We start from the raw sequence: 6000 nt of genomic DNA, 5'->3' as shown, positions 1-6000 counted from the left end.
GTATTCATCACTTATCATTTTTTATTTAAAAAGTTACTTCCCTCTTTGTCTCCATTCCCCCCTCCCCACGCCCCCACCGCCAGCTCTGCTATGGCCAGTGTTCTCCCCTCCCGCCCCCTCCTACTTGCTGATCCTTAAGGAGGTAAGGAGCCAGTCACCCTCGTGTTCCCTGGGCAGGGTGGGAGAGGAGCAAAGAAGGGCTTCTTCCCAGCAGCACAGTGCCCACAAAAATTGGGGGAGTAAGCCAAGGTGTCTTCAATCTCTGCCTCCCCTTTCTGTGTCTCTCATTTTGTCTCTTTTCTCACTGGCCCCCACTCCACCCGAACACAAGCAAAACTTCCCTGCAGGAAATTCTCTCATAAATATGTTCTCAGTAAGGAAAACATTAATGATAAACTTTTTAATGGCTCTACTCCTCTCAGTAGAAATTCACCAAAGAATAAAATTTTTAGAAAAAAGAATAAATCTCTAATTGTGAAATGTCACACTCTTCCCTAGGGGACAACTGTTTTCTTAGAGGGAGGAGGGTCTTAAATAGGGGAGTGGGAGAGCTAATTCAAATCCATCTACACAGCATGAGAACAGGCTTTGGAAACAGTTAGACCGAGACTGACAATTATTGGTTATGTGTCCTTGTGCAAGCCACTCAACTTTTCTTGCTTTCATTGATTGCTATTTAAGAGATAACTGCCTACACTGAGTAATGTATGTAAGTCCCCTTGAAGTATGACTCAGCAAACACGGATAGCACGCAGACCTTACAGCCATCTTCCTTAACGCTTTTTAAGGAACAAGGCAACACTGATTCAAGAGCTTTCTGATAGTAAGATAATCCAATGGCTTTTTCCCAACTCAAACCTAGTGTTACTATTTACATGACAAATAGAGGACTGGTTTCCATTGCCAAACCAGATCTAGATAGCAGGCTACCTTCTTTACTTCTGTATCCTCAGAGATCCTGGCTCATGAAATACATCATAATAAACCATCACCCTCCATTCACCCTCACTGCCTCTTCACCTTTCCCCCTTCTACCACAGGACTGCCAGACTTCCATCCCCAGATCCTACTGCTTCTTTTCTGGCCTCAGTTTCTCTGTTAAAAAGCCTACTTCCTACTGTCCTGCTTTTACTGTTTTTGACAGTACAGTAGCCACTCCTCTCCTCTAGAGTGTTAACCAGCAGTTTTAGGGATAATTGCATATCAAGTGCTGTTGGCCACATTTCACAGCTAAACAACGTGGGGAGTGGTTGCTTGGGCGTGGCTGGCAGAGGCCACTCTGTCGACACCCAGAATGATGTTCACATTCCCCAGTGGAGTACCTCTTTTGGGTGTGGAGTTCGAACTCCCAAAGAGTCACCACGCACACACACACACACACACACACAAACCACCCAGAAAATTGGACCCTCTTTAGGGAAAGTCCAAGAGGTAAGTTATGTGATGAAAAAATTCCTAATGACATTCAGGCAGCTCTAAGTGGAGCTAACCTGGAAATGATAATTTTAAGGGGTTTGGAGCCTTCCTTCCCACCATCTCAGGAGAGCCAAAGTGCTGCCACCTTGAGGTAGGGTCAGGAGTCTTGGAGCTTCATGAGTGTGCTGATCCAAGCAGTCCCTTTGTGAAATGCAACAAGGAAGGGAAGATGCCCTTTACTGCTTTTAGCCCTTTACTGTTTGGGAGGGATGGAGTGATGAAAGCCTGAGAATGGGCTGTGGGAGCATCTGCCTGGGTGAACAGAGGCACCCCAGGGAGCGGAGAAGGAAGTGGCTGTGGGGAGCGTGAGGTGACAGACCACCTCTGCGACTTTGCTAGTGCAAGCCTTCCCTCTATTCATAAAAAATAGCAAATCCATTTTAAATGTATAGAGAAGTCAAGACGATGATAACCAATTAATATAGAGAAGGAACTAATGGAAGAAATCTAAAGTGGATAGTGCTAATCCATAAGAATCTCTTTTTTTTTTAAGTGAACGAAGAATCTGATGACTCTTTCCTTGAGGCAGAATCAGGGTTTAAAAACACAGGTGGAAAGGTGTTTAGAGAGGGGTGTTAAGAATAAAATCTAACTAGCTGGGGATTAGCTTTAAAAGATGAATAGAAGTGGTCCACCTGTGGCATGTGGCTGGAAACGACATCTCCAAGTGACTTCTAGGACAAACAGTCCAAGTTCTATAGGCAGAGGATGGAGTCCCCAGCCAAGACTGCCTCTCACGATGGAAATTTCTTAGAGCTTACTTTGCCCTGGTCTAGGATCAGCCATCACACAATTTGGAGATAACTATGACCTTAACCTCTGCCATGTTACACTTGGAGGAAGACCACAAACAGTTGTGAGGAATCAGTTGCCAGAGTCTGGAGCCAGCCAGTCTACAAACTAGAGGGGGACGTGTGGGGAAAAGAACTCTAGGAGGCTTGCTTCTGCTGCTCAACTTCAAAATGAGGACACCTGCAGGCGGATGTTTATGATGGCTTTATTCACACTTGCTAAAACTTGGAAGTAACTAAGAAGTCCTTCAGGGGACGACCCGGACAAACAAACGGTGGTACTTCTGATAGGTGATAGGACATTATTCAGTGATAATGAGAAAGGAGCTATTAAGTCACAAAAAGACATGGAGGAACTGTGAGTGAGTATTGTTAAGTGAAAGAAGCCAGCGTGGAGATACTACATTCTGTACAATCCCAACTGGATGACATTCAGGAAAAGGCAAAACTGTGGGAATGGTAAAAATAACAGTGATTGCCAGGGTGAAAGGGGAGGGAGGGATGGAAGAAGGAATGAATAGGTGGAGTAGGGGAATTTTTTAGAACAGTGAAACTACTCTGTTTGATATTGTCATTGTGGATAACTTTCATTATTCACTTGTCAAAACCCATAGGATGTATAACATAAAGAGTGGGCCCTAACATGTATGTTATGGACTTTAGTTAATAAAAATGTATAAATACAGGCTTGTTGGTTGTAAGAAGTGTACCACACCAATACAAAATATTAACAATAGAAAAAACTGTACAGGAAGGAAGAGAGGAGATGGGGAGGAAAAGGGAGTTTTGGGGGAAGTCTGTGCTTTCCATTCAATTTTTTTGTCATTTTTGACTTTTAGCCGCCTGTTAGAAAGCTCCTCCGTAAACACCAATTTATTTTATCAATCTTAATGGCAAGCAGAAATGATTTCTGAAGACAAAAACAGCTTGCTAATATATAGAAAAAGGTATGGCCTGAAATAGTGACACTGTTGGGCCCGAGTGGCTTTCATTGCAAAGGGGCTGAGCAAGCTCAGGGTGGTCCTCTAGGTGAGACTCTGCTCTCACCAGTGGAATCTCATCCTCCTTAAACAGTGACTTCCCTTTCAGACCAAGAGGATGGAAGGCCAGAAGCTGTACTTATGGTAAGGAGGATAATCTGCAGAGAATGGATAAAGAGTTGTTGAAACCACAAAAAATGAGATTTGGGAGTCAGTTTTGCAATAATAGGTCAATCAAACATTCCTGGCAAGTCACTTGGCCACATCAGTGCTTTTCTCTGAATGTCTTCACCTCTGGTGTTGCGTGTGTTTGCTTTCAATTCCCAGAGCAGATGTTTCTCCTGGACTCTTTTCTACACACATGACAGAGAATGCCTCTCCTTTTGTTTAGAGGAAGCATTGGACATCCAGTCTGTAATTTCAGAATTTTCCAAAATTCTAGACAGTCTTCCCATGATGGTCCTTCTACCACACTGGGGTCCAAGCTGGACCCCAGCTCTCCTCTCTGCTCCCCTCCAGGCTCCTGTCCTCACTGAAGATTCTCTCTCTTCTACAGGCCAGATTCTGGTCCAGCTTAGACCAACTTTTCTCCTCCTCTGGCTGTGGCACTTTGTCTGCTTGGCCCAGTTTCCCAATTGGTTCAGTCCTCTTACACTCAGGCACCGTAATTCAGGGAAATATGTCATTTACATATAGGACTCTCCCTAATTCAGCTCACCAAATGTGTCTGACCTACAAAATAAGACTGCAGAATCTGCAAAGAAAAAGAATATTCCTTTTCCTTGGAACCTGGTTCTGAAGCTAAGATGTGTGTCAGTTAAATGAGAAGAGAATAATTCCAAGCCAAGATAATAAACAAGGGCTTGGCAGTGAGATATGTCTATATACATAAGTGCCAAGAGAATTCAAAGACAGTAATAGATACCTGTGGGAAGGGCTTGGCAGAAAAACATTTAGGAAAAACTAATGACTCAAATCTAGCTGAAAGATTGGTCTAACGTATGCACTTCCCTGGATTCAGCAAAGCAATGAATGACGATCATGGTTTGAAGCGTCAGGAAAAGATATAAGAATAGGAAAACCAACCCAGAAAAAAAAACCACAAGAAAAAAGTAAAGAAAGTAATAGCCAAAAGTTTCATCAACCAAATGTTTTTTAACTGAGTTACTCAGTCTACTTTCTCCACTTTATCTGATCATGAATTGAAGTTTAAACTGGGTGATTTCAGAATACCTCTTATATTATCCTTTCCTTCTCCTTTATCTTGTCTTAAGTTCTGATGGTGTTGGAATAGGAGATTAGAGAATAAAATATGAAAACAGGAAGACACAAAGGAAAGTTGCCAAACAAACACGGGAGTCTCAAGTGAGAAGTTGTAAACAGTGTAGAGTTCAGGGCAGACTTGGAGAAATTAGATGGAGGAAAAAGGAAGATGAAGGACCATATTGACTGTGTTTAAAAGATAAGTCGCCTTCAACTCTGCAGATGAACAGACCATCACAGAACCTGATGCTTGGCCAATAATCTCTGAGAAACAACCATGTACTCAGAACACTGTTTATGTCATTAATACTCTCTCTTTGGAAAGGAGGATAATACTTCATAGGGTATTGTGATGATTGGATAATTGATGCATATATTACATTTAGAATTCTGCTGGGTGTATGGTAGGTGCTGTGGTATTGACTTTAATTACCCATATGTGACAAATACACATAAAAGGTAAAAAAAAAAAAGCAAATAAAAACCCACTCAGTCTTAACAGTTGCTTGGCATATTATTTTGAAGTAACTGCATATTTGGTCTTTGCAAAATAAATGATATCTAGGAGGGAAATGAGACAGGTTAAATGAATGCTAGTTTGGGTTTAATACCCAGTCCATGTTTTTGTTCACATGAGGAAATAAACCTTAATAATTACATTAGAATAATCTTTGATTGCCTGATATTAAGACATACAAAACAGGCAAATGTTCATCCTATTTACTAATACTATAGTTTTTTTCTAATTAAAGAATGGTTAAGGGATAAACCAACGTTACTAAAAATATGGACTCGTTCCATTCAAAGGACTGTTTTCTAACCTTGGAGGCAATGTTCCAGACTGTGTGGAGCAGTGAGTTGACCAGTTCCTTGAGTTTCCCTGGTGGCCCCCACAAGAGTCCTTGTGCCCCACCAAGGCTCTCTCTGCTTGAGTTGGGTAGATATCCTCACCATGTAACGGTCCCTGCTGGTGCAGCCATATGCTGGTAGTAGATACAGGGAGGAAAAAAAAAACAACATTCCCTGATGTGCTCCTCCAAGGCTGTGCATTCGGTGCAGGAAAGAGCAGCAGCTGGAGGACTCTGCCATCCTGACCGTTTGGAGAGGAATGTGCCCGCAAATGCCTCTTTAAAGTCTGCTTATTTAGTTCTGTGGAACTGAAAAGGAGGAACACACGTCTCTTAGCTGCCTGAATGACGTCTCCTCCTATTTCTTGCAGCTCTCAACATCTGTTGCTCTAATAGCTTGTGTTTCTAAGGCTCTCAGTTCCTCATGGTCGTAATAAGGGAGACCCTTTGCCTCATATTTCAACTCCTAATCTTCTTTTAAAAAGACACATTTCACTTCTCCAAAATGACTTTTTCTCAAAGTACAGGACCTTTTCTTATCTGATTTCCTAGAAATACTACCTCCAAATCTGGAGGCAAATTTTTCATAAAACAGAGATGGAGCACAGAGCAGTGATCTGCAGAGTGAGGAGCGAGCACTGC

The sequence above is a fragment of the Phyllostomus hastatus genome, unplaced genomic scaffold (genome assembly GCF_019186645.2).
Source record: "Phyllostomus hastatus isolate PE091 unplaced genomic scaffold, TTU_PhHast_1.1 phas_contig_86, whole genome shotgun sequence".
Classification (NCBI taxonomy): domain Eukaryota; kingdom Metazoa; phylum Chordata; class Mammalia; order Chiroptera; family Phyllostomidae; genus Phyllostomus; species Phyllostomus hastatus.
The sequence above is the reverse complement of the archived record's forward strand: the minus strand, read 5'-3'. Positions refer to the sequence as shown.